This window comes from Acinonyx jubatus, chromosome B4 (genome assembly GCF_027475565.1).
Source record: "Acinonyx jubatus isolate Ajub_Pintada_27869175 chromosome B4, VMU_Ajub_asm_v1.0, whole genome shotgun sequence".
Taxonomy (NCBI): domain Eukaryota; kingdom Metazoa; phylum Chordata; class Mammalia; order Carnivora; family Felidae; genus Acinonyx; species Acinonyx jubatus.
In genome coordinates, this window is record NC_069387.1 from 89,444,684 (window position 1) to 89,471,005 (window position 26,322).

Here is a 26,322-nt window from a genome sequence, read left to right on the forward strand (position 1 = left end):
CGTGGCAGGGGGTGGGGGTGGGGGTGGCCTGGAGGGTGCAGGGTGTGGGAATGCCCCCGGAAGTGGGGCACCATTAACATCCTTCAGCTTTGCCAGAACACTTGAAGAGCTGTGGGCCATCACGCCCAGTGAGTGCAGGGAGAAACTCTCACTGACGGCCATTTTGTCAACTTGGCTGGTTGTAGAAAGGGAAATAGACTCTCAAGCATGTCTGTGCCAGTTATTCACAAGCCATGAACTCACGAGAGAGAAAATCACCTCTTTTTAAGCTCAGACGACCTGTGTCACACGGTTCCTGACATAGAAAAATAATGACAGTCACTAACATTGTTAGTGATAATCGCTAACATCAATCAAAAACTCACTGTATGCCAGGCACTGTGCTCAACGCTTTCCTACAAGTATCATCTCATTTAATCCCAAGAACCCTCTGCTACATTTAAGCGACCTGAGGCACAGAGGTGAAGCATTTTACCCGATGTCACCTGCTGGCAACTTGTGACTTCCGTAATCAAGACCCAATATGTGCTTGAAGGAAAAAAGTGAAGTGAAAGCATTTCAAAGTAGGAGTCTACTTTCCCAGCATGCAAATTCACTAAACGTGCACATGTTACCAGGACTGAAGGGAAAGGACACCAAGACAATGGGTGAGAAACTTGGAAAATTACGAAGATTGCCTAACGCAATTGGGAAGAAGCATTACTGCATACTGCAGAGAAATACAGCGATCACCACACACCCTCCTCCTCGTTATCTTTGTTTGAAATCAGATTTCCCGTGAATATGCTGAAACTGACTTTTAACTGCTCTGAATAACTACGATCATTATTGCTGCTGTTTTGTTTGGAGCTAATAGTTTATTGGTCTCCGATAAATGGTAGCAACTGCCTCCCTCTTCCAGCAGCAGCAGTGAGCAGCAACCTTCACCTGCCGGCTCATTCATTCTACAAATAAGCATGGAGCATCTACCACAGGGCGGGCTCTGGGGATACGGTGGTGAGCCAGACACAGCCTTGCTCCCAGGATCTCATAGTCCAGCATCGAAGCCTTAATGTGAAACAAATAATTGCCCAAATAGCTAGCAAATTAGCATCAAGATACACGCTATGAGGGACAGATGCATCATCTGTGAGGGATGGAGCCGTGGTACTTGCCCAGCCCGCAAGGGGACAACGAAGATGTCACTAACAACGTTTTTAAGCTGAGACCCGAATAGAAAACGTGTAAAATGAATGGAAGTTTGCTGGGGGTGAGTAACAGGTAAGAATGTCCCAAGCAGGGAGAACATCCTGGGACAGCCTAGGACAGCATGTGTAAAGACCCTGAGGCAGGAAGGAGCTGGATGCAGTATAGATACTGATTTTAATTATTCACTAATTAACACTTCATTGGTTGGCAACAGAGCAGTAGTTTCTAGAAACTGCCATGTAAGCTGAGCACTAGAAAATAGGACACTACAAGACAGACCAAGGAAAGTATTCCAACCCTAAACAGCCGGGCCACTGGCCTTGGTGTAGGAGATTCTTTGGAACCGTTTGCTCTGGGAGCAACCTCTGAAGTGTTCATGAGTGAACCAGAAGATCTCAGGCCTGTCTGCCCCCTCTCCCACCATGCACAATCAGCACGAGAGAGACAGAACGAGACTCCCGCAGAAGAACTTCTTCCAAAACACTGGTCTGATGCTTATGCAGGTCTTCCAGCAAAGCAAAACAGGGTGGCAGCCGGCCCCACCGCATTGCCATTTTCTTCCCCCCACACACTTCCTTCCCTGAATGCCTCCACCCACCTTTAACTTAGACTTAAACATCTGCCAAAGTAAACAGAGATGCCTTAGAAAGAAAGAAAGAAAAAAGAATATGAAGAGGGAAATGGAGAGAACGAAGAAAACAAATCCCTTCAGGGCTGCTGGCACTTGGGGATTCATACGGCGAAACAATCCGTGTGCCGGCCGGACTCCTGTAGCTTTTCAACGTCCACAACAACCCGCTCACCCAGCTTAAGTGGCATAAAAAGCAGACCCACCAACTGATTGCATTCATGCTGTGTGGTCCAGAAAATCAATCCAGTAGGAAGACAAAGCCCACACCTCTTCTTTGCAAGGTTTCCTCACTTATTGTTTTCTCCCAGGTAATGCCTGCAACCTAAGTAAGATCAGTAAAGTAAGTCGCCCTTGATAAAGTACAGGAAACCTGGATGGGAGGGGGAGGGTAGCAGGAGGGCCGAGTGGGGGCAGGAGAGCCTCCACTATCCTGGGACCCAAGGAAAAGTCTGAGCAGACGCATCCGTGTGCTCTCAAGATACGGGTGGCGCAGCAGAGAGCTAAGAGTTGCTAAGGGCGTTCTTAGAAGTTCATAGAAAACTCAGTCACCGGTTCCTCGGCATTTTCCCAATTTTGAATCCCTGGAGACCACTCCGACTAAACCAGTTCCGATTTGGCACGGAAACGGTGTAAGTGCCTCCCGGCACACACAAGCTTTTCAACAATCTCAAACCTTTTTCAAGAGGCCAGACAGGAATTTAATCTTGCCCACCTCTCTGCGCAGAACCATTCACGGTTCTTGACTCGCTTTTAAAAGTGAATTCTGACAACCTAGGTGCTGGTAAAGCTCATCTTTCGTTCCGTTTTGAGTTTTAAAGCCATCTCCTGGTCCGAACCAAACAAAACACGTTTTGATGCGAGCAAACTAAATAAATGTTACCTGAAAGGAAAAAAAAAAAGATATCATACGTATAAATGAAACATTTTAAATATATAAATACATATAAATTACAGAGACAGATCAAGTTCTCCCTTTGGCAGAATTCTTCTCCGTCCATAGTTCGCAAACCGGGAAAAGTTAGAGGCTGCTGGGTGACAGTCTCATTTTCTTTCATTCGGCCTCCCTCAGTTTCCACGAGACATGAAGCCAAGCTACCAAGTCGCCCCACTTCAGGAAGCACCGAATTTTCGTAAACCGTAGTGTGAGTGGCCCAACGTGGAAGAACTGTTCCGCAGAATATTCCGTTCCCAGAATATTCTAGAACATTAGCGAGATGTCCATCGGCTTCTCCCTTTCCACACTGCTTCTCCCAACCACTCTCTCTCCAGAATGATGCCTCTTTTTGTCACAAACGTCCTGTTGGAAGGGAAGAAAAAGAGGACTGGGGAAGCAGGGCCGAGGGAGAACCCAGTTTATGAGAAATGCGCATTCAGTCACCCTGCTGAGCCGCTCTTGCCCCGAGGAAGCCTAAAATCCATTCCTTCTCTGCATCTTCTTAAAAATGCAGTCTTTGGGGCGCCTGGGTGGCTCAGTTGGTTAAGCGGCCGACTTAGCTCAGGTCATGATCTCGCGGTCGGTGAGTTCGAGCCCTGCGTCGGGCTCTGTGCTGACAGCTCAGAGCCTGGAGCCTGTTTCGGATTCTGTCTCCCTCTCTCTGACCCTCCGCCGTTCATGCTCTCTCTCTGTCTCAAAAATAAATAAACGTTAAAAAAATTTTTAAAAAATGCAGTCTTTTCCACCGGCGCTGACCGTAGCTCACTTCGAAGTTGAGACCCTGAGCTTCTCGCATCACTTAGTTTGAGATTTCCCCCGAAGCTTTTGCTCTTCAAAGGGGGACATCTCTGGGCAGCAGCACGACTTTTACTGATGAAGTTCCATTGACCTTTGTGATCCAGGGCAACCTGAACTTCACCAAGGATTCAACCCAGGCAGGCCAGGGAAAGGTGCTCGGGAACTAATGGCTGTGCTCCCATGCGGAACCCCAGAGAAACGCTCCACCTCCCAACCCCATCCCCGCCCCCCCCCTCCCGCCGGAAGCGTTGGAAATGCGAAGATACATTTAATAATAATATTTGTTGGGGGTGGAACACGCGCTTTTCTTCAAGGGGAACTTTGTTTGGCACCACGAAATTAAAGGATTTTCTAACCCTGTCTTCTTCCCGTCTTTCCCAGAGGAGGAAATTGTAAAGGCCGGCCCTTGAAAAATAATATAGTAAAATCTAACTTTATTCCCCTAATCTCTTAATGATGCTGCAGCTGGCCGTGATCTCTTTAGCATAACACAAAAATAATGTATTTGTACCAAGCAGATTTGAAATGCCTTAAAATAGTGAGCGCTATTTACTTGATTGATTAAGTTAAAGTGTTTACATAAAAGTGTCGTATTTTGACATCAGTCATACAACACCACATCTGGTACTTCTAATTAAATTGTGTGAAAAAGACTACATTTTTTATTCAGTCACAACAATATGGCTAATGGGAAGTACAAACGTATTCGTCATGCCTAGCCTGGGATCTGCAGTTAGGGCATGTGGCAGCTAAAATCCCCATTTTTGGATTTTGCAAAGCTTTCATAGCCTCCAACACATGTTTTGCCTGAACAAAGACTAAGTAACTGGGCCCCACCTCTGTGAGTCAACGGTTATTATTTTTCCCATTTTGATTTAAGCCTCTCCAAGCGCCATCAGTGAACTAAAATGTAATGAGAATTAGGATGAAGTTATCTTAAGAAATTGGTGCCCAGAGCCCAGGTAAGGCGCTTTGTTTTGTTAAGCTTTAGTCCTGCAGATTAGGAAATAAACTCAAGAAACGTTAATGGGGGAACAGGGGAGTGAAACCCTATTATTCATTCAGGGCTGGAGTTCATTTGTATCTTTGTTGAAGTGTGGAACTCATACATACCTTAAAAATGGCCTGCTCCTTACTGAAACACTTGATTTAAACCACTGCTGTTTTTTTTTCTTCCCAAATCAAGATGAAATATTTTAAATACAACAAATAAAGGACAAAATGGGTTGGCTTGTTAAGGCGTGCTCACTTCACTTTTAATATAGACAAATAATACTTCAAAATCCTCTTTTTATTTTTTTAAGTTAAATTATGTCCACCCCATGTGCAGATTCAATTTTCTGACTAAGTACACAACCAAATCTAGCTTCCCTGGGAACCATCCATTTGCCGAAGAAGGTAGAGGAGACACTGCTGTATTTTCTTAAAGAGATTCCTGGCATTTTTTTTCCTCCTTCGCTTCGCCTTAAAGACTACCTTGAGAAATGTTGCCCAGTGGTAAAAGGAAAATGAGTTCAAGCTTCAAAATCAGGAAATTTGGGTAGTAAAAATGTAAGTTATAAAGTCAATGTTGATCGGAAAATAAACCAAGCTCTTTTAAACAGGTTAAGCGTCAGCCGTGAGAAGACCATTGGACTTCCTAGAGAATTATTCATCCTTCCTCGGGCAAACGCTGCCTCCGAAAGGCTCTTGAGCTGCAAGGGGATATGTTGGCCCAAGCTGGTGAAGTATTTGGACTCACATATGGGGTAGGCACTTATTTACCATGTACGATGTTCAATTTAAAGAAAATAAACGTGAAGGCAGGAACCATGAACAAATAGAGGGCACGGTTTTCCATAATTGCATGGAGGCTTAGGTAATGTTCTCTGTGGTGTTTGATTTAAAATGTTAAAATATTAACAGAAGTTTTCTATAGCAGAGTGTTCCTATCACAGTGAAATGACTCATAAGAATGCTAAATTCAAACCAGATGGGCACAAACATTAACTGAAAAAAAAAAATCAGATTTTTAGGGGTCAGCATGGGTCTTCATAAAAATGAAGACCTTGTCTGAGTTAGTGAAAAATGAACTTTCAGTGATAGAAAAGAAACCAAGAGAAAATATTAGTGCCTTTATTTTCATGACACAAGCCACTGTCAATTAGAAGAACTAACATTTACAAAACTTTACATTGCCATTTTAATTTGAAAAAGATGACTATGGTAATCTTGAGACTTGAGGCTTCGGTGTCTCCTGTACAGCCTGAGTCAGGGACACATGAGTTCAGCTGTGTGCCGCGCTCATATTCTACAAGAATCTCTTTGCTTCCCACCGAGAAGCAACCCTCATTGAAGATTTGTGCGGTAGAGAAACCTCCAACCGTCTGCCCACGGCAGGATGCCAGACTCTGCTCTTCCTGCGACAGACCACAGAGGAAAATTCTCATTGCCGGGTCAGCCACCCCACCAAATCTCCTTCTGCTCTCTTGTTAAAAATATGTTCCCTTGCATTTCTCCCTTTTTGTTTTTTCCTCCAGAGCTTTCTACCATTTGCAGATTGCAACATGTGCTGTGTGTAAATGTGTACATGCCCTACAAGAAGAAAAATATGTGGGCTCAGAATTAATATTGTTTTTGACTTATAGGGAAATTCCAGTTGTGTTTAACTTGGACTGTGGGATCCAGGAACTTTACAGAGAGGAGAAACGAATGTGTTTTGAGCAAAAATGTGTAGGGGGCGTTCCCTACTGTTTTGTTGCTGGAATCTTGGACAACACGGGGGAAAGTGACAAGCACATCCATTTAGTCCGGCAGCACTACCACTTTGTGCTGGTGAGCCTGTCAGTTCTTACTAGCTGAGTAAGGGCTGGTCTGCTTTGGGGCGAGGATCAGAGACCTCCCAGGAACAAGTAGGTACTTCAGGAAATGGTGTTTCTCTTTCAGTAGGTGGCCTCTCCTCTCCGGGTCCGTGTGAATCGATGCCCTGCGTGGTGTTGGGGGCACTGTGCACTGAGCTGTTTACCTTTTGGATGAAACCTAAAACCACAGACCTAGCCATTTGTGGTCACCAGAGACCTTATGGCAGACTTTCTAAGAGCAGTTGTGTTAACTCCAGAATCCTGGCCCGAGTCCAACTAAAGTAATTACATTCTGCCTCCCTAAAATTCCCCCTGCAGTTTCCATTGACTGCAATGGTCTCGGCCCTCCATCTCACAGCATTGCTGGGCATAGCGGTTAGCATTCCACGTAGACGGAGCCCACAGTTCCGCACTGAAAGCAGTGAGTCCCTAGTCCTCACCGAGGTGTGGCGATGCTTAATTAATTAGTGCTCGTAAAAGCATGTGGAGAACCTCCGTTGAAAAGTGTTCGAGGTATGCGAAGGGGCAGGAATGTTCACGTGTTCATTTGTCCCTAAGAGCCAGCGGTCGATGTGCTATTTGACCGCTCTAATGGAAGTACAAACTCAGGACAGAGAGGTAGAGTTAGAATCCCACCGCTCTCTGACCTGGAAATGCCGTCTGTGATGTAGTGTATCCAGTTCTGGAGCTGCATTTAAACGAGGAGCCTCATCTACGTGTAGTAGGTCTGAAGAGACCGCCAGAAAGGAGGAAGGGTCTAGAAATGCTGTCATATGAGGGACAGGCCTAAAGGAACTGGGGATGTTTAACCAAAAAGAAAGAAAGGAAGGGAGGGAGGGAAGAGAAGAAGAACAGGAGGTAGGTGTGGGGTTGTGGGAAGGGAGGGAGGGAGGGAGGGAAGGAGAGAAAGGAAGAACTGAAATTTGAAGAGCAAACAGACTTAGGAGCCTCACAGAACAGAACCAGGACCACTGGTTGAGATGACGGAGCGGCAGAATAAAGCTCTCCCTCCCAGGCCCAGACTAGAATATCTTTACCCACCACCCCCGGGGCATCAATTCGATTCTTACCCTTTCTTGAAGACTAAATTCGAGTCTATTGCCAGACGAAGCGCATTCCACCAAGAACTTATGTCCAACTCACTCGGTACTTACGGTCGGTAACGCTAATCAAAGGCTCTCCACGGATAACTCATTAATTCTGCATATCTGTTCTCATCGATATGTCTCTAAGCTTCATCAGAGGAGGAGCCATGCATCATATCTCCCCATATCTGCAGTAGCGGTAAGCAAAGCACATTCAACTCAGTTCTTCACGAGAGCTATTCATTAGCAGACCATCACACATGTGCTAAGTGTACAAAGATGAATAAGACAAACTTACCCTCAAAAGAAATAAAAATAAAAAAGGACAAACTTACCCTCAAGGGTGAACTCCCACTATATGCCATAAATTATTTTTAAAATAAATACATAAGAGGAAAAAAGAATCCCATCAAATTGGAAGGTTCGGGAAAGATTTTCATGAAGAAATGGTACCTGTGGTCGTCCTTGAAGAAAGAATGCCTTTCCATAGGTCAGAGTGTCAATGGGAGACATTTTACGGGGAAGGAACCTTAAAAGCAAAGCCTCACAAGTGGGAAAACATAAAGTAATTTCCTGGAGCTATGTAAAGACGTTTCTTGAAGTAGAGGAATAAATTAGGGAAGAGCAGGAAACGCAAGAAAAGGCTACTTGGAAATCTATTTTGGAGGACCTGGAGATAATAGTCCTTACTCCAGCAATTAACAGCTGGCAGTGAAAGATTTTTTTAAACCTTTTCTTAAACGTTTTAAGTTTATTTACTTATTTTGAGAGAGAAAGAGAGAGAGCAGGAGTGGAGGGGGAGCCAGACAGAATCCCAAGTAGGCTCTACGCTGGCAGCGTAGAGCCTGATATGGGACTCAAACGCACGAACCGTAAGATAAGGACCTGAGCCACCCAGGTGCCTCTGAAAGATTTTATTTTTGTTTTCAGTGGGGAGACTATTAAGATGAGACATGTGCGTTAGGATGCTGATATGATAGAGCTGAAGCCTGGAGTCCAGATTAAGGTAATTGCAGGTCTAACCAAGGTGTTGAAGAGGTGCTCAGAGGTGGTGTCAGAGGAAATGGAGAAGACCGATTGCACAGAACTTCAAGTTTGCCCTGGGGATGTGAAAGGAGATCTCCAGGATGGAAACCAGATTTAAAAAAAAAAAAAAAAAGAAAAGCAAAAGGGAAGGAAAGGAAGAGAAGGGAAGGGGTAAAAAAGAAAAGAGAAAAAAGAAAAGAAAAGAAGAAAAGAAAAGAACTCAGGAGAAGGGCTTGGTTTCCATGGGAAAATGATTAGTTTTACTTTTTATATGTTAAGTTCAGGGGCTTGTGCTGAATCCAGGTGAAGACTTCTAGCATGCAGTTGGAAACGTAATACTGCTTCCCAGGAAAAAATACGCAGTGGTAGATGTATTGCCTCCATCGACAAGATATAGAGTGTTTCCAGAACTAACATTCTCAAAAAGGAGAGGTGGTCTGCCAGACCGTCGGCTGCAGAGGCCAGACATGAAAAAATGGCACATGACTTGATTATTAGAAGAAGGTCATTGGTAACCTTCAAGGATTCAGTACATCTCAGAGGAAAGTAGGAATGGGAATGAATACAATAAATATTTGAGTTCCAGGCGACTTAGAAAAGCTTCCGTGAAGCATATGATAAAAACCAGAATCGCCAATAGATGGGTTTGGTAATGCTGAATAACCATGAGTGACCAAAAAATACTGTACACAACAAAAGAGAACACCAGCAACAAACGCTGGCTTGTGGTTTTTCTTAACAGGTGCACTGAGAAGACAGTACGTGAAGGTTGATCTGGGTGGGGATTTGATGGTTGTGGAACCAGGGAGTACAGGTCAATGGCAAGGGCAACGGGAAATTGAGTCCCTCAGATGGAATCTAATGAGGCTGGTGGTGAACCTGGCCACATGGTCAGGTTAAGTAGAAATAAGGAGGGAGTGGTAGGGACACGGACAGCTGCCCAGCACCACGGGGAGGTGTGAAGGGGATGGAAATGGAGGGAGTGTATCTCTGAGGGACTGCTCAAAGTGGGCAGATGGAAAACATCACGTTGATGATGAGGTAAGGGTCTGATGATCAGACCCAGACTCCACCACCTACTAGCAAGGTCATCCTCAACCTCTAAGCCTCAGTTTCCTATTCTGTAAAATGGGAGTGGCAACCTACCCCACAGGGTTGTTACGAGAATTAAATAAAATAATCCATGCCCTTGGCTCAAGGTAAGCACCCCATACATGGATTTCCCCACGTTGCCATGTTCGCTTTAACCTACGCCAATCTGCAGCTTTCTAGTGTATCCCTTTCCCACGGTGTCACCATCCTGACCTTCTGTGAGTGGCTTGTCCTGATTACTTTCTCCTCCACAGGACAACTGTGTGGTTACACTCAGGGGGACAGTTAAGGATCATGAGTCTCAACCCTACCAAGTCGTGGTGAATTTTCCAGCACTTTATCTCTCTGTCCCTAGAACCCACGGCAGAAGCTCAGATTAATAGTTGAGGGACCGTATCCAAAGAGGGATGAGGTGTGTGTGCTGACGGAAGTGGATTCACTCTTGAGCTGCTGGGCCTGCCTCCAAGATTTCTCTTTTCTCCGTGGAACACCTTAGCTACAAGTCATTCCACAGGACCATTTCCTCAGGGAATTTGGTGAAGAAAGAACATAAGTAGCCAGCCGGTTAGAGACAGTAACAGCCTAAGAATAGAGAAGAAGGAGGAAATCAGTGCAGGGTGGGGAATCCCAGTCCCTGCATTTTGTGGTTCTCTTGGGCCCAGAGACTTTACTTTCCCTTTGCCAACAGTGCTGTCTCTACATCCGGTGGGTAGGAATTTAGCTCTTTGCTGCACTTTAAGGAGACCACAGTATATTTTGCCTTAAAAATAAGTCCCAACAGGGACGCCTCGGTGGCTCAGTTGGTTAAGTGTCTGACTTCCGCTCAGGTCATGATCTCACGGCTTGTGAGTTGGAGCCCTGCGTTCGAGCCCTGCGTTGGGCCCTGCGTCGGACTCTGCGTGGGGCTCTGTGCTGACAGCTCCGAGCCTGGAGCCTGCTTCGGATTCTGTGTCTCCCCCACCTTCTCCTTCTCTCTCTCTGCCCCTCCCCCACTTACGCGTGCTCGCGTGCGCGCGCGCGCGCGCGCGCTCTCTCTCTCTCTCTCTCTCTCAAGAATAAATAAACATTAAAAAAAAAAAATCCTAACATTTTACCAGCCTTGCAGTCTTTCTTTAGATTTCATTTCCAACACCAAGGCAAAAAAATAAATAAAAATAAAATATTTGTTTACATTTAATGAAATCAAGTTTTTCTACTTTTTTGACTTAAGTTGTGACTTCCCCCAATGATGTGGCAACTTACTGTCTCTAAATCCTAGAGCTATGTTTCTGCAGCTCCCGTGTTTTCAGGAGTTTGCAGATAGTCCAAAGATACACTAGGAGTAAATGTCTTACCGAGGGAAGAGAGAGTGGAGACACAGAATAGGGGTCCTTCAAAGAGGGCTCAAGACCAGGAGAAAAAATAACCCAAAGTTGTAATCTGTCTTGTACCAGCATTCAAACGTGACCAGCTGTCAGCTTCCTCTTAGAGAGTCAAAGGCAAGCTGGAAGTTCCCATCATACCAACACCTTCACTTTACAGGTGAGAAACATTAAAACTAAACGAGAAGTTTTCTTAAGTTCCCTTTTAAGAAATAAATTAGTCTATAAATAAATGTATAGACAACCTCTATAGTCCTAAGGATTGGTTCCCTGAATCTATATTTTGTTGATCGACAAACTACACATTCTAACACAAGAGGCACCACTACATAAAAATCCATTCCTGGGGCATGTGGGTGGCTCAGTCAGTTAAGCATCCGACTTCTGCTCAGGTCATGATCTCACAGTCCGTGAGTTGGAGCCCCGCGTTGGGCTCTGTGCTGACAGCTCAGAGCCTGGAGCCTGTTTCAGATTCTGTGTCTCCCTCTCTCTGACCCTCCCCCGTTCATACTCTGTCTCTCTCTGTCTCAAAAATAAATAAACATTAAAAAAAAATTTTTTTTTAATCCATTCCTTTCCTGGATCCTTGAACACGGGAAAGTATTCAATGCTAGCGGAAAGAGAAGATGTTAGGATTTGCAAACTGTCTTATCTTACTTCAGTCTCTTAGCATCGCCTTGTTGCGAAGATGAGGAAACCTGTTTGCCTAAAGTCACACAACTTGTAAAATGTGAAGCTCACACGTATGTGACTTCCGAGCCCGGTTGTTGCTGTTGTTGTTCTGTCATTCAGTCACAACACATTTCCTCCCCTAGTGGATTTCTGCATTTACATGTTAGAATTCCATTTGTACTTCTACTTCAGAAATGGCAAGAAAGAAAGAAAGAAAGAAAGAAAGAAAGAAAGAAAAGAAAGAAAGAAAAGAAAGAAAGAAAAAGAGAGAAAGAAAGAAAGAAAAGAAAGAAACAAAGAAAGAAAAGAAAGAACGAAAAAGAAAGAGATAAGAAAGAAAGAAAGAAAGAAAGAAAGAAAGAAAGAAAGAAAGAAAGAAATGGATGGCTCACACCTTGAACCATGTGAAGGTCTTCACATGGCTTATCATCAAGTGGCTATTACTTCTAATTCTTCTCATCTCTTCCCATCTTGGTACCACGAAACCATTCTCCAAAGTGACCCACAAATCAGATCCACGGATGAGGGAAAGGTGGACAGAGGGGACTCCATCCAATTCCACCTTCCCCTGCTAGATCAAGGCTCTTCCTTCCCTTACTCGGCCATGCCAAAGATACTTTGTTCTCCTTGAAAATGGAAGTATAATAATATTTCATTCAAAAAACAGCTGAGGTATCTTCTGCTATTTTTGAAAAAGAAGTTGAACCCAGAAATTCTATAAGTTTTCCTACTTGATCATGGAGGTTATCTTTCTTTCTAATTGAGAACACAAAGGCAATGACAAGGAATATTTTCTTCAAAGTGATACAAATTGTTTTTAATGAAAAAATACATTGCAATGCACTCTGTAATTAATACACCCATTCATTCTTTTAACAAATACTTCGTGAGTACTAATTATGGATTAGACACTATCAAACTTGCAATTTAACCTCATAATTGAGATCTGAAATAAACAAAGATTTAGGAGCCCCTGCCTCCCTAACTAGAAACACGATCCTGACATTAAGGTTATGTTTCCATCTAGTAATGCAAATCATTAGTTAGCCTTTTCATCAAAAAAAAAAAAAAAAAAAGGAAAATTTTATTATGGGATCTACATGTATCAATGCTAGTTAGTGCAAAGGAGAACAACACAAAACTTCTGAAACTGATAATAATGCTCCAAGCATTTCTTTCTTCCCACACAAACATATATCTGGCCATTAATATCAACACGATCCTCCCACATAGTCCTGGCATTGGAGAGAGGAGGCATAAACCAGGAAGGTCTCACCTCATGACCTCTTTCTTCCCCAGCTAACATATGGTTACAGAATTCTTTCTGATTTATTTTACTGAAATCCCAATTAACTGTCCTTAAGTGATATATATTTTTTAAATATCAGAAATACTTTCATAATGTTTCTAATTTGTCCTCTAGAAAAAAAAAATGGATTTCAAAGTTTGTACTCTCACTATTATTATTACTGCCTTGGATCTTTCTTAGAAAAAGTCAGAGGGTTTCTGACAGAGAAAGTCAAATTCAGATTATTTAATTAACTCACCCAATCACACAGATGGTTTCTAAAGGACAAAAGTAAAAATAAAACACTACTGTTGGAACTGCCATGCCTATTTTCGGACACAACAATTTCACTTCCAGGATTTTACTCTGTAGATACGCTCACAGAGGAATCAGAGGGAACACGACTTGGGGGGTTAGAGCAAAGGGAGAAAACGCCTTATTGATGAGTTGAAGCCAATATTGAATACCTCTTGGGTTTAAATTTAAACGGTGTGGGGCGCCTGGGTGGCTCAGTTGGTTGAGCGTCCGACTTCAGCTCAGGTCATGATCTCGCAGTTTGTAGGTTCGAGCCCCGCGTCAGGCTCTGTGCTGACAGCTCAGAGCCTGGAGCCTGCTTCGGATTCTGTGTCTCCCCTTCTCTCTCCTTCTCTCTCTCCCCATCCCGTGCTCATGCTCCGTCTCTCTTTCTCAATAAGAAATAAACATTAAAACAAATTATTTTAATGGTGAATGCGTTGACATTCTTCCTAAGATATTTGAGCTATTTTTAATTAAGTACCCCTCTTGCCAGTAGTATCCAGTCACTGCATCCAAAAAAGACAAAATTACCTGAAGCCAATATGGCACCATATGTCAACTAACTACAATTTAAACAAAAATTTGAAAAGGAAAACAGAAAAGACAAAAGCCATAGTGTAGAAGGACAAAACTAATCTGCCTTCGAGAAAAAGAAACTGAATTTCTCTAAATGTTGAGTAAATGGTGTAACACAGCGTACCCCAGGTGGGAAAGTGTTCCCTTCCGATTTCCCTGCCTTGAGGAATTGTCTTCCACTCCTGCTTTTGCCACATGGAAGCCCCTCCTTTGCTTCCACTGAGGTTGGGTTGTAATGGACTGCCATTCTTTTATTGTCTGCCCAAGACCTATTAAGCTAAGATCTTCAGAAGGATGACCTTCAATTCAGCATATTAGTGGTTACTTGATTTACCATGTAATTCAAATGTAGGGCAAGTTCCAAAAGAACCAAAACTATTGGCAACCTGGTAAACTTTGGTTCTGAGAAAGCTCTCTTAGGTTAATAGCCGCAGGTCACTGGTTTCCCAGGGGTTCTTTGCGGTGAACCTGATTGAAAGGCTAAGCCTCTGAGACATCGCATTGGCCCTTTGATGCTAGATACCCTAGCCATAGCTTGACCTTCAAACCATTCCAGAATGTGGCCCCAATACACCTTTCCAACGTCATGATTACACCCTAGCCTCAAGCCTCTGCTCCACCTTTCCCCATCTTGCACTTTCCCCTTTTTCCCTGAAAGAAAATGTGATGAATGATATTGTATAATCTCTGAGGTGCAAAAGACAGAAACTCAAATCAGTTCAAGAAAAAGAAAAGCCATTCAACTGGCGTATACAAGTGAAGAGTCTTCAATTATCAGACACACAGGAGTCCAGGAACTCTGATGATATCATTAGGGTTTGTTCTATCTTTTGACTCTGTTTTCCTCAGAGTTATCTCTATTCTTGTGCAAATTCTTCCCTCTTGGTGGCAAGATAGCTGCCGGTACTCCAAGCTTACATCTCCATCTCTAAAATTGAGGCTTATAGGTCTGATTGTGTTCCACGTCCCCAGTTGCGGTATTCACAATGATGGAAGTGATGCTGTGTTCTGATTGGTTGGGTCTGGACAACTTGCCCGTCCCTGAAACCAGTTCCCCACCACCTACCTGGAGTAAGAATGGAGGTGCTTGTTATCAAGAAAAGGGGGGATACATGTTGAGTGTGGGAAACTGAAACAGAAGTCCGCTACAGAGATCGGACTCCCCTTGCTCCCAAAGCCAAAATCTTGTGAGGGAGCTATACAGATGAATACACAAATACCAAACCTGTGAAATCTTGGAGTTCTTATATTTCCCAAAGAAATACATCTGTGCAATAATTATGAACAAGAGTTTATTTTATGTCACTGCCATTTTTATGCATTTCTGCTGGTTGAGGCAGAAAAACTAAAACTGGTTTGTGGCTAATTCAATAACAAGAAATTTGTCTTATTGGGCGGGGGGGGGGGAATAAACCTAATCCCATGCCTGAAAACTGTTTTCTTGTTTTGTAACCTTAGGTCTTTGCTTGTATGCATATATTATTATGGTTGAAATCTTGATGGTAAACATTTTGCATTCAGTCTTTTTAAAGTTATATAATTATAAATATTTCCTATATATATTCAAAATAACCTAATAATCTGGTTCAGTGATTGCATGATATTGCATGGAGCAAATCTCTTATGGTTTCCTCAGCCACTCTCTTATTATGACAGATGTAGGTAGTTTCCAATTTTCGCTAAATACAATCCACTGCAATACACATCTATCTGTGTCTAGGTAGTGGGGCTTTTTTGTTGTTTTTTTGTTTCTTGTTTTTAATTTCTTGTTTTTGTTTCTTGTTCTAATGTTTATTTTTGAGAGAGAGAGACAGAGCACGAGCAGGGGAGGGGCAAAGAGAGAGAGAGACACAGAACCCAAAGCAGTCTCCAGGCTCCGAGCTGTCAGCACAGAGTCCCACGTGGGGCTCGAACCCACAAACGTGAGATCATGACCTGAGCCTAAGTCGGATGCTAACCGACTGAGCCACCCGGGTGCCACTTTTTCTTTGTTTTTTTAAGAACTGCATCCTTAGGTGATACTTCCTAGAGTAACATTACCGTGACAGAAAGATTAAATATGCAAAAAGGGTTAAAGACATGGGATTTGAAGTGAGGGATCCCGGAGTTCAAATCCCACCTCGATCACTTAGTATGTGATCTGAGACACGCGACTCAGCCTTTCTGGATTTCCCTTTCTTACCTGTTAAATAGGCATGAAGATACCTAGTGTTTTAGGGATGTTGAGAGGATCATATGGAATAATTTACATAAAGTATTTAGCACAATATATGGCACATAGGGCGCCTGGGTGGCTCAGTCGGTTAAGTGTACAACTTCGGCTCAGGTCACGATCTCACGCTCCGTGGGTTCGAGCCCCGCGTCGGGCTCTGTGCTGACAGCTCAGAGCCTGGAGCCTGCTTCGGATTCTGGGTCTCCATCTCTCTCTGCCCCTCCCCTGTTCATGCTCTGTCTCTCTCTGTCTCAAAAATAAATAAACGTTAAAAAAAATTAAAAAAAAAAAACAATATATGGCACACAGCAAACACCACTAACATGATAGTTAAGGGGTGCCTAGAGGCTCAGCCCACTAAGCATCTCCCTTTGGCTCAGGTCATGATCTCACGGTTTGTGAGTTCGAGCCCCGTGTGGGGCTCTGTACTGACAGCTCAGAGCCTGGGGCCTGCTTGGGATTCTGTGTCTTCCTCTCTCTCTGCCCCTCCCCCACTCATGCTCAGGCTCTCTGGCTCTCAAAAAAATGAATAAACATTTAAAAAATTTTGTTTAAATGATAGTTAATGGCGGAATGATTGCCCTAAGTTTCTTGATGATACAGTATCATAGTTTCCTAAGAAATTCTACTAATCTGCACCGAAATTTACTCAGCTTTATTGTATTTGCAATACATATTTGTAAATTTTATAATTTACCAATTTCATACTACAAGCCTATTTTAATTGGAAGTTCTGAAAACTTAAATGAGTACACTTTCTCCATGTATTTTCAAAACCGGGTGGTTCTCAACTAAGAGGACACTATCATCTCAAACCTCAGTAAGTGAGTCACTTACAATTAGTGGCTCTCAAGATTTTTCTAACCTAAAAAACCTGAGGGATATAATGTACTTCATCAATAACAGTGACCTTTTATGGCAGATTTTTCCATCTGGAGACCATAGCCCTTGGAAGTTATACTAGAATTGGAAAAGAGATGGTCTGAATAAATAAATAAATAAATAAATAAATAAATAAATAAATCTCTCAGGTGATTTATCTCATTCAATTAAGAATCACCAATGTAAATAAACATATATATTTAACCGCATTAAAGTTTCAATATACCAATACCCACAATTGTCATCAGCCTTGTTTTTCTACCTGTGAAGATGAGATTGCACCATCTATAAGGCTGGAGGGCTGAGAAACAAGCTATAAGGTATGGGTATGAGCAGAGCAGATTCCCCTCAAATGGGACCTCAAAACATACTTGCTCTAATTCTCATCGGTACAGAGGCTTAATCCTACACCCTACCCCCATACCTGCAGTGAAAACCAGCAAGTGATTAGGTACCAGAGTGATGGAGAGGATGGTGATGTGGTGCAGTGGGAAACTGAAAGCTCATTAACACTTGGTGACAGATTGATTGATTTTCCCATTTCTTCCCTGACCCAGTGATAGAAATGGACTTCAACCACAGAGGACCACGGACGGCCCCAGTCTCAGAGCGCCTCTCTTCACATAGAGTCAGTGTTTCAAGCCCGGATAAGACAGAGGAGAGGATTTAGTAAATTAAAAGCCCAGTGGAATAAGCAAGAAGTGAGAGAAGAGAAGCCCATGGGAAGAGGGAGGCAGAGGGTTTCTAAGCCAAGAGCGTGAGTTACTGGGGGAAAAAAGTATGTAGCATTGGCATCTTCTTGGCCCATCACCAGCCCAGAAAGAGAAACTTATATTGAGTTTCTGAGCTAATCAATAAGGCTTAGAACACCGACATCTACCCCCCATCATTACTACTACCAGCCCTCACTCAGAATGTGGAGTAAGTAATAACTTGTGTAGATTACACACATTGAAGATTAAACTGGGTAGACCTTGAGGTGAAAGCGACGGAGTTGAACTGTTAGGGGAGTCTGAGACTGGGTAACAGATGGAGGACAAAGTAGCAGGAGTAGCAACCCTTTATATAAAGAGAGAGCTGTGAGATGTTGATCCTGAGCTCCGGGGAGGATTACTAGGAAAGGCATCTCTAAGCTTGGCCAGAGCACTGGGCTGAAGAGACAGAGGGCAGAGACTAGCACAAAACAATGGCACTGGGCAGCACAGTGGATGATGGTAAAGATGGAGGGCGCCAGGGCTCCTGCCAACTCCTGTCTTTTGTTTTTACCTAAAACAAGGAGTCCTGATCATATAGCCTGAAAGAACCCTCCTAAGTGAGAACAAGTCCATGGCCATTTAAACAGGCCATTGGGTTGAAGCAGAATAAACTTTATCTGGAAAAGTAAAGTAGGCTTCTGGTTAAAGATGGCAATAGCCTCTGCTCTCTCCCCACACTCAATAAAAGCAACAGCCAAGAAAAAATTTTAAAAGGTGGGGGGGGGGGGCGTCTGGGTGGCTCAGTTGGTTAAGTGTCCAGCTTCAGCTCAGGTCATGATCTTGTGGTTTGTGAGTTCGAGCCCCACGTCGGGTTCTGTGCTGACAGCTCAGAGCCTGGAGCCTGCTTCGGATTCTGTGTCTCCCTCCCTCTCCGCCCCTCCCATGCTCATGCTCTGTCTCTCTCTGTCTCTCAATAATAAATAAACATTAAGAAAAAATTTTAAGTGTATACCCACAGGTATAAAGAGAAAGAGAGAGAAAACAACAACACTTTGAAAGCTAACAGGCTAATGGGCGAATGGAAATGCATTTAGCAGACTCAAGAGCTACATCTGAAGCCAACAACTAAGAATACTGACAAGCAGCTTGAATTACACTGGGGACTCACAAAGGTTCGAATATTTATGGTACAATATCTCTGGCTGCAGGGGTGAAGATGGACTGAAAACAGAAGGATCTGTTGGAAGTCTGCTTGAGAAATAGCGAACTCCTCCCCAGACGCCTCTATCCCACTCCATGCAGTTGGTCAACTGCCCGTCTTCTACCCCAGCAGAAGCCAGGAGACTCCTTCTCTTCGGAGCGGGACATGGAGGGCATTCAGACTGGAGGCTATCAGGCTAAGTCGAAGGCAAAGGTATCATGCTGAAAATAACGATTAAGTGGAAATTGACATTCTTTACGTTGAAACCACTAAGCCTTCTTTCCCATGGTGCTTCCAGAATCCTGATATCTAGGCAGAAGTTTGGAAGAGCCTTTTCTAGGTCATATGATTGGCCTAAGGGGACAATCCTCAAACAAACCACCCCGCTGGCTAACAATCCACATGCTCCAAGCCCCTCCCATATGCACAAAGTTCCAATCATCTTTTTATAGCTCAAATATTAAATATGAGCAGACAATACAGATCACCAGGCATTTGAGCACATCTTCTTATGTAAAAGAGAGCGGTCCAATCCAACGAAGAGGAAAAAAAAGTAGAGTAAATGACTGTGATATAAGAAAACAATGTCAGATAGTCACTGATATCCTAAGAAAGATCAAGCATTCATGACGTAAGAATAGGAATTTACTCTTTTAAAAAGGAATATAGGATATTCAGAGACTAAAAAGGAGATCTTGTATATTAAAATATATAATAGCAGAAATAAAAACAAAATTGAAAGAATCAAATTGTATTTTAAAAATTGTTTCAACATTATTAAGATCATTTTCACTATTTGCTGTGTCTATTAGGATATAAAATACTTTGGGGCGCCTGGGTGGCTCTCAGCCGGCTAAGTGTTCAACTCTTGATTTCAGTACAGGTCATGATCTCACAGTTTCGTGAGTTCAAGCCTGATGTCAGGCTCTGCATCAACAGCAAAGAGCCCACTTGAGATTCTCCCTCTCTCTCTGCCCCTCCCCTGCTCTCTCTCTCCCTCTCTCAAAATAAATAAATAAAATTTTTTAAAAAGGATATGAAATACTTTGAAAATATTTATTAATTGCTATCCAGTCATTTTTAGATGCTTGTTATTAAGTAGGAACAAATGTGGAAAAGCTCTGAATGCCCAATTACCATCGGGCCTTAAGAAAACGTACAGAAACAGGGGCACCTGGGTGGCTCAGTCGGTTAAGTGTACAACTTCGGCTCAGGTCATGACCGCACGGTGCGTGGGTTCGAGCCCCGCGTCAGGCTCTGTGCTGACAGCTCAGAGCCTGGATCCTGCTTCTGATTCTGTGTCTCCCTCTCTCTCTGTCCCTCCCCTGATCACACTCTAGCACTCTCTCTAAAAAACTAATAAACATTAAAAAAAAAGAAAACTTGCAAAAACAAGGTCATCAAATTTTAGTACTTGAAAGTATGACTTCACATCACCAAGTCTGTACCAAATACTTGCTAATTTGTAAACACCAATACTTCCTAGCATCTGGAAGTTCACTGGGACACATACTTATGGCACATTAGATTGTTTTTCAGATGCCCTCTTCATCTCACCAACGTTGGGCTTGGAAATATGATTTGCTTTGGTCAGTGGAATATGGGCTGAACTGACAGAGCAACAATTCCTAGCAGAGACCTCATCTCTCAGGAACCTGCTGACTTCTGCCATGAGAGCTGCCATTCTTCCTGTCTGGGTGATAGAATAAGACGTGAATTCCACCTACACACTAGACAACACATAGACCCATGCAAGCGTTGCATGCTTATCGCTGTAAGCCACCGATATACTGTGGCTGGTTATTGCATGGTAAAATAATAGACTTGTTGATTTTTTAAATACAGTGCTTTCAAACTCTATTTAAGACAAACAAACAAACAAACAAAACGAAACCAAAATCTAAAATTCCGCGCTGTTGAGAATCTATATGTAGGAGAAGAATCAGGCTTCACACTCCCTTCTGTAGTGATGCTTCTATCGCTTTCCATTCGTATTTAGTTTTCATTTTACAGTTATCATTTTCTGAATTGAGCACATTTTCATACCCATTTCAGAATTCCATTATTTATAAACCACAGCATTAGCAATCCTCCAAACATGGCAGAACTAAGACTAAATGGCTTTCCACTGAAGAAAACTAAAAGAGCAGAAGTATCTTCTTAAAAGGATCCAAGAGCTAACAAAATAGTGAAGAATCACCGGGCCAAAATCCAGATGAAAACAAGACCCCAGAGAGGTAAACCCAGGATTCAAAGTTGCTTTGTTCTTGCAAGCATTTGCTGATGTGTGAGAAACAACGTTGAACCTTAGCTGTACTTTGAGGGGACTTCAAAGGATCAAAAGGATGAAGGTAAAAGCCTAGGGCTTGCCAAAGGCAAAGACTCTGGTAAACTCTCCCTTAAGAGAGAAGTAGAAGTAGAAGGATGAACTGAAAATAACCCAGTCTTCACATGGATTTACATCTAGCTTCATCTGGGTTGTTCAGGAAACTTTAAGCCTTAAAAGGAGATTAAGATATTCCCAGATTGGTAGTGTTCCCAGGCTCCTCGTTGAAGCAAGATAATATGCTTTAGAAGATAGGTTTTTAGGCCTCAAAGTAGCCCTAAGTGTGGTGTCCAACACATAGACGGAAATAATCAGGCACACCAAAAAGCAAGACACTTGAAATGACAACTGTAAGAAATAACAGAGAGCAGACACATAAACATTTGAGAGATTGAAATTAACGGATGAAGACTACAAAACAATTATGCTACATTTTACAAAGAAAAGTGAAGCCTGAAAATTTCATTGGAGAACTGGACACCATAAAAAGTAACAGAGCAGATTTGAAAATGAACCAAATAAAAATTCTATAAATTAGGAATACAGTAGGAATAATAGACAAAATCAAGATATTAGACAAACCGAAGGAACTATCTGTATCAGATGCAGGACAGATTTTGGTACAACTCTTCCTCCAGATTAACAAACTTCTGCAGGAATAATTCTTGCAGTTAAGAGAATTCATTGAATACTTCTAGCTATCACTGACAGGCGGTGCACAGCCAAGTGCATGAGAGAACTGCCTATGTGAAAATACAGAATGTACTTTGTTGAGTGAGTAGGAGCACGTTAGCTTACTTTAGTTTGAATTTCTCTCTCTCTCTCTCTTTGACTCATTTAAAGACGGAATTATTGGGGAGCCTGGGTGGCTCAGTTGGTTGGGCGTCTGACTCTTGGTTTCAGATAATAACAATGAAAATGCACTGTGGAAATCCAATAATACATCTCATTGTTTCTTTCTCTTTAAAATAAATGATAGTAATAATCCTTGGGGCTCCTAGGCGGCTCAGTTGGTTAAACATCCGACGCTTGATTTCAGCTCAGGTCATGATCTCATGGTTCATGGGTTCAAACCCTGCGTCAGGCTCCACGCTGGCAGTGCAAAGCCTCCTTGGGATTCTCTCTCCCTCTTTCACTCCCCCTCTCCCCCCACTTTTCAAAATAAATAAATAAACTTTAAAATACTAAATGAAATAAAATGATAGTAATAATCCTTTCCTTTCCCATGCTTTTACTAGGGGAGAATATGTTCTGTCTTCAGAGGGCCTTGCAAAATTAGCTCCTGGACATTAGCTTTTTCAGTCTTTGGGGGAAACTCTCCCCCATGACACAAAGTCCTAAACCAGCATCTAGGGCATAAATAATTATGAAAAAAAAAGTGTAATTGATCATCTGTGTTGAGGCTATAGTAGGCATTCAATATCAGTATGAATGATAATATTTCTATATTCATTAGAACATGCTTTTATTTAGTTTTTAAAGTGGGTATGATCGTCTTAACTCTGAGAAGTTAAGGAACTTGCTGACCATCACACATTAGCATGTGTTGGAGCATCAACTCAAAACCAGACCTCATACCAAGACTAGAACTATACAAACTGTGCAATAATACTGCTTTGTTGAATGAACCGAATAAATTCCCACACTTGCCAATATTGCTGGCTCCCCTGGGAAGTAGAAAGCATCAGACTTAGCTTATTTTAGCCATTTAGAAGCAATTAGGTATATTTGCTCTCTGTGCTCTCTCCCCTTAAAAGTCTGAAACATTCCTGTGGACACTAAAACAATATTGCTCCTATGACTACCTGTTTGTTGGAACAATGGCCCGGTCCCTTTCTGTGTGTTTCAGACAATTCCGCAATAATCTTCATATTACTTTTTATGGTTTGCCATTTGAAATATCTACTTGGAAGACTGAAAACAAAACGGCTTTTCCTACAGACTAGTCTCTGTTTCCATTTGGGAAACTCTAATATTTCTTTCTCCGCATGTTTCAAATTCAACTGAAGTCAACATGGCTTTGCTCTTGCCTCCCTTTTACTGTTTTCATCTTTGTGCATCAAGGTCAATGAGCTCATAAACGTACCTGTCTCGAGGAAGGGTGAAACAAAGACCCCTAAAGCCGACTACGTTTGAATCTGCTTCCAAATGCCACATGCACAAGCATTTCCCCCCAATAGATCAGTGCTCCTGGGGACACCTACGACTTCATGATCGCTAACATCAGGCCTTGGGCATGGGTGGCACTGACCAGGAATTCTCTCTTCCTGCAGTTCCTGCCACCCTCCTCTCCCACTCAACTTCCTGAAGGATTTCCTCAAACCAACTTGCAACCCCGATGACTGAAATTCCCATAGGAACCCAACACCAGCTCACCCTCTCTGGACATTCCCAAGACTCCTCCCCTTCGATACCAGGTTACCTCAAAGAATAATTATGTTATTTGCTACAAGATACAACTCTGAGTGAAAGCTAGAAATTAAAAAAAAAAACTCAGGATTAATGATAGAGTCAATATTTGGGATTAAAAAGAGGTCAGTAAGTCTGCCAAATACTGTGTACCAAAAAAAAAGGGAGGTGGTGAGTGCCATCGAGAAGGGCAAAGAGGCTTCCTTGAAGGCAGATCTTGCTCCTTCAAATGGAATGAAATTATAAGCAGACGATGTTCATCCCAGGAAGCTACCTTTGTGCTCCTGCTCACAAGTGCTAGTCATCACGTACGTGCACGTTTCATCTGGAGTCTTGAATGTTCCCACAGTTTCTCCTTTTCTATATACCTCTGGCACTTTAGTGTCTCTCATTAACACTCTTCTGATAACTGTCTCTGACTTTGCTTCTATTCCAAATGCAGTGTGGGCATTAGACTTCAGTCTTTCACCCTCCGATCTGTCTTATACTTTTTGCTTATTCTCCGCCATTATTCTCATTTGACTGCTTAGCCAGCAAGGGGGATATCTGCAAAGAGACAGCTGAAGGTTTTGTTCAGACTTCCACCCAAGGCAATGGTTTGTTTAGTTAAAGAATAGCTTCTCTTCCAAAGGCTGTATCTACAACTGAATTCTAAGAGTCATTTCCTACTCGGAAATAAATCTTCAGGTCTGGAAGTGGAGTGGAGTCTAAAATAGGGATGGCGTACTACACTAAATTATATCTAATATTTGTTCGTCTTGGCCAAAGAGCTATTGTTTATGGTATGTGTTTGTGTACATATCTCGGTACAGATGCAGTCATTGGAATAAAGACATTTATTCATGTTGTTCTTTTCAAAAGCACACAATATGTTATACTGCATTTCTGCTTCTTCCTATATGAATGAGTTTCTTTTACAGCGGTACTTAGATCATAAAAAATATTCTCCTGAGTTTTACTGGGCAATGGTATGACACATAACCACTAAACCTCATATTAGGAAAAAGTTAGCTTAAATAAGAAATTGAAAAATCTGCCTGCAAATAATACTGTAAAAGTTTACAGTCCATCCTAACCATCAAGGATACTTTCCATAACTTTAGGGTTTGATAGTAAAATATATACACACACATATGTATGTTTCTAATAACAAAGCACTAAAGTAAAATAAACCTGCTTGTCCAAATACGGTTGCGTTTCAGTCAAAGTTTTGCTTAATATTTTGAGAAGAGCTTTGAGAAGATAAACGTTCTCAGCCTTGGATCTGATATAAGGTGCTCATGGTGCCATCTACTGGCCGTTTGTTACATGACTCAATTGGGAGACCTGGATTTGGAAAATTGTGTTTTCGGCACAAAGCAAACTCCATGTTGCCCCATAACCACGGCTCCAAAGGTAGCCCAATTTTAAGACAATGTCAACTGTGTTGATTTTCTTTTTTCATAAAAGGATATCCGAATTGTTGAGCGTTATTGGAATTATAAGGCGTCTCATTTCTGAGCGGCAACGTTTGTGACAATAAAAAGCCTAAGCTACACTGTGCACTAGGAACCCACAGCTCAACTGCAGTGAGATGTCCTGCTGTGCCTATGTATCAGAACGAGGCGGGGAGAGCACTCTTGGCCAGCTGCGTCTTCATGGAAACACCATCTTAGCACAGAATGTGCCCAGTAGGGTGAAGCTGTGGAAAAATGGGGGAGGTATCCCATTGTTGGTGCTAAAAGGATCAGTCCTCTGTAAAGGCAGGAGTTGACAGGCCTGTCCCCCCTCAGTATCCCCTCACAAGTCATAAGATCATGGCAGGCTCCAGGAGAGGGCTCACCTTCACCAGCAACTTTCTGAGCAGGTTCTCTCTTGAGGTCCATTCCTGGAGAGCCAGCCCAATGTCTTCTTCCTTCGTTACCTCCCCACTGAATGCAGGCTCTTTCTGTGGCATCTTTCTCCTTCCATTTGTCTCTCAGAAGCTAAGGTTGTTCTCCTCTATAATATTTTCTGTGTCTCGGGTACAAAAGGCCTTTATGGATATTCTACGCATCACTAATGAGCCCATTTATTATCCTGCCCGAACTCCCGTGGAGCTACCCTGAGTTTGGAGCTCTCACGGGCCTGGACACTTTAGAACATAAGCCCACATCAGCCACAGCGGAAGGGCTTCAGAGCCACCCGAGCTGTTGGTTAAGCCGGTTGACCAAGCAGCCAGGGTCCTCTTACGCAAGAGGTCACGCACAAATCAGAAAGTGATCTGTAGGCCTCTGTGTGGAGACCACCTGATCAGCCTTCCGAAGTCTCTTTTTTATTAAAAAAATCTATGAAGAAACTATTTTCCAAGAATTAAATTAAGTTCCAAACCTGACATATATTTCGAGGCGAGAATCCAAGACTCAAGAGGGTAGAGTCCTTCTTGAACCATATATCAACCTAACCTCTTCCAATGCTATGGTTGGGGCGCCTGGGTGGCTCAGTCGGTTAAGCGTCCGACCTCAGCTCAGGTCATGATCTCGCACTCCGTGAGTTTGAGCCCCACGTTGGGCTCTGTGCTGACAGCTCAGAGCATGAAGCCTGCTTTGGCTGTGTCCCCCAAGCCCCCCCACTGCTGCCCCTCCCCCACTCGTGCTCTGTCTCGTTCTGTCTCTCAAAAATAAATACATGTTAAAAAAAAAAGAAAGAAAGAAAGAATTGGAAAAGATCTACGTGTTTACAGGAGCAAACGGTATAAAGTCCCAGATCACAGCAAATATTTTAAACAAGTTCTATAAGCATGAGTGATTTTTAAAATCAAAGTTGACTTAACCATTGTTTTATTTTACTT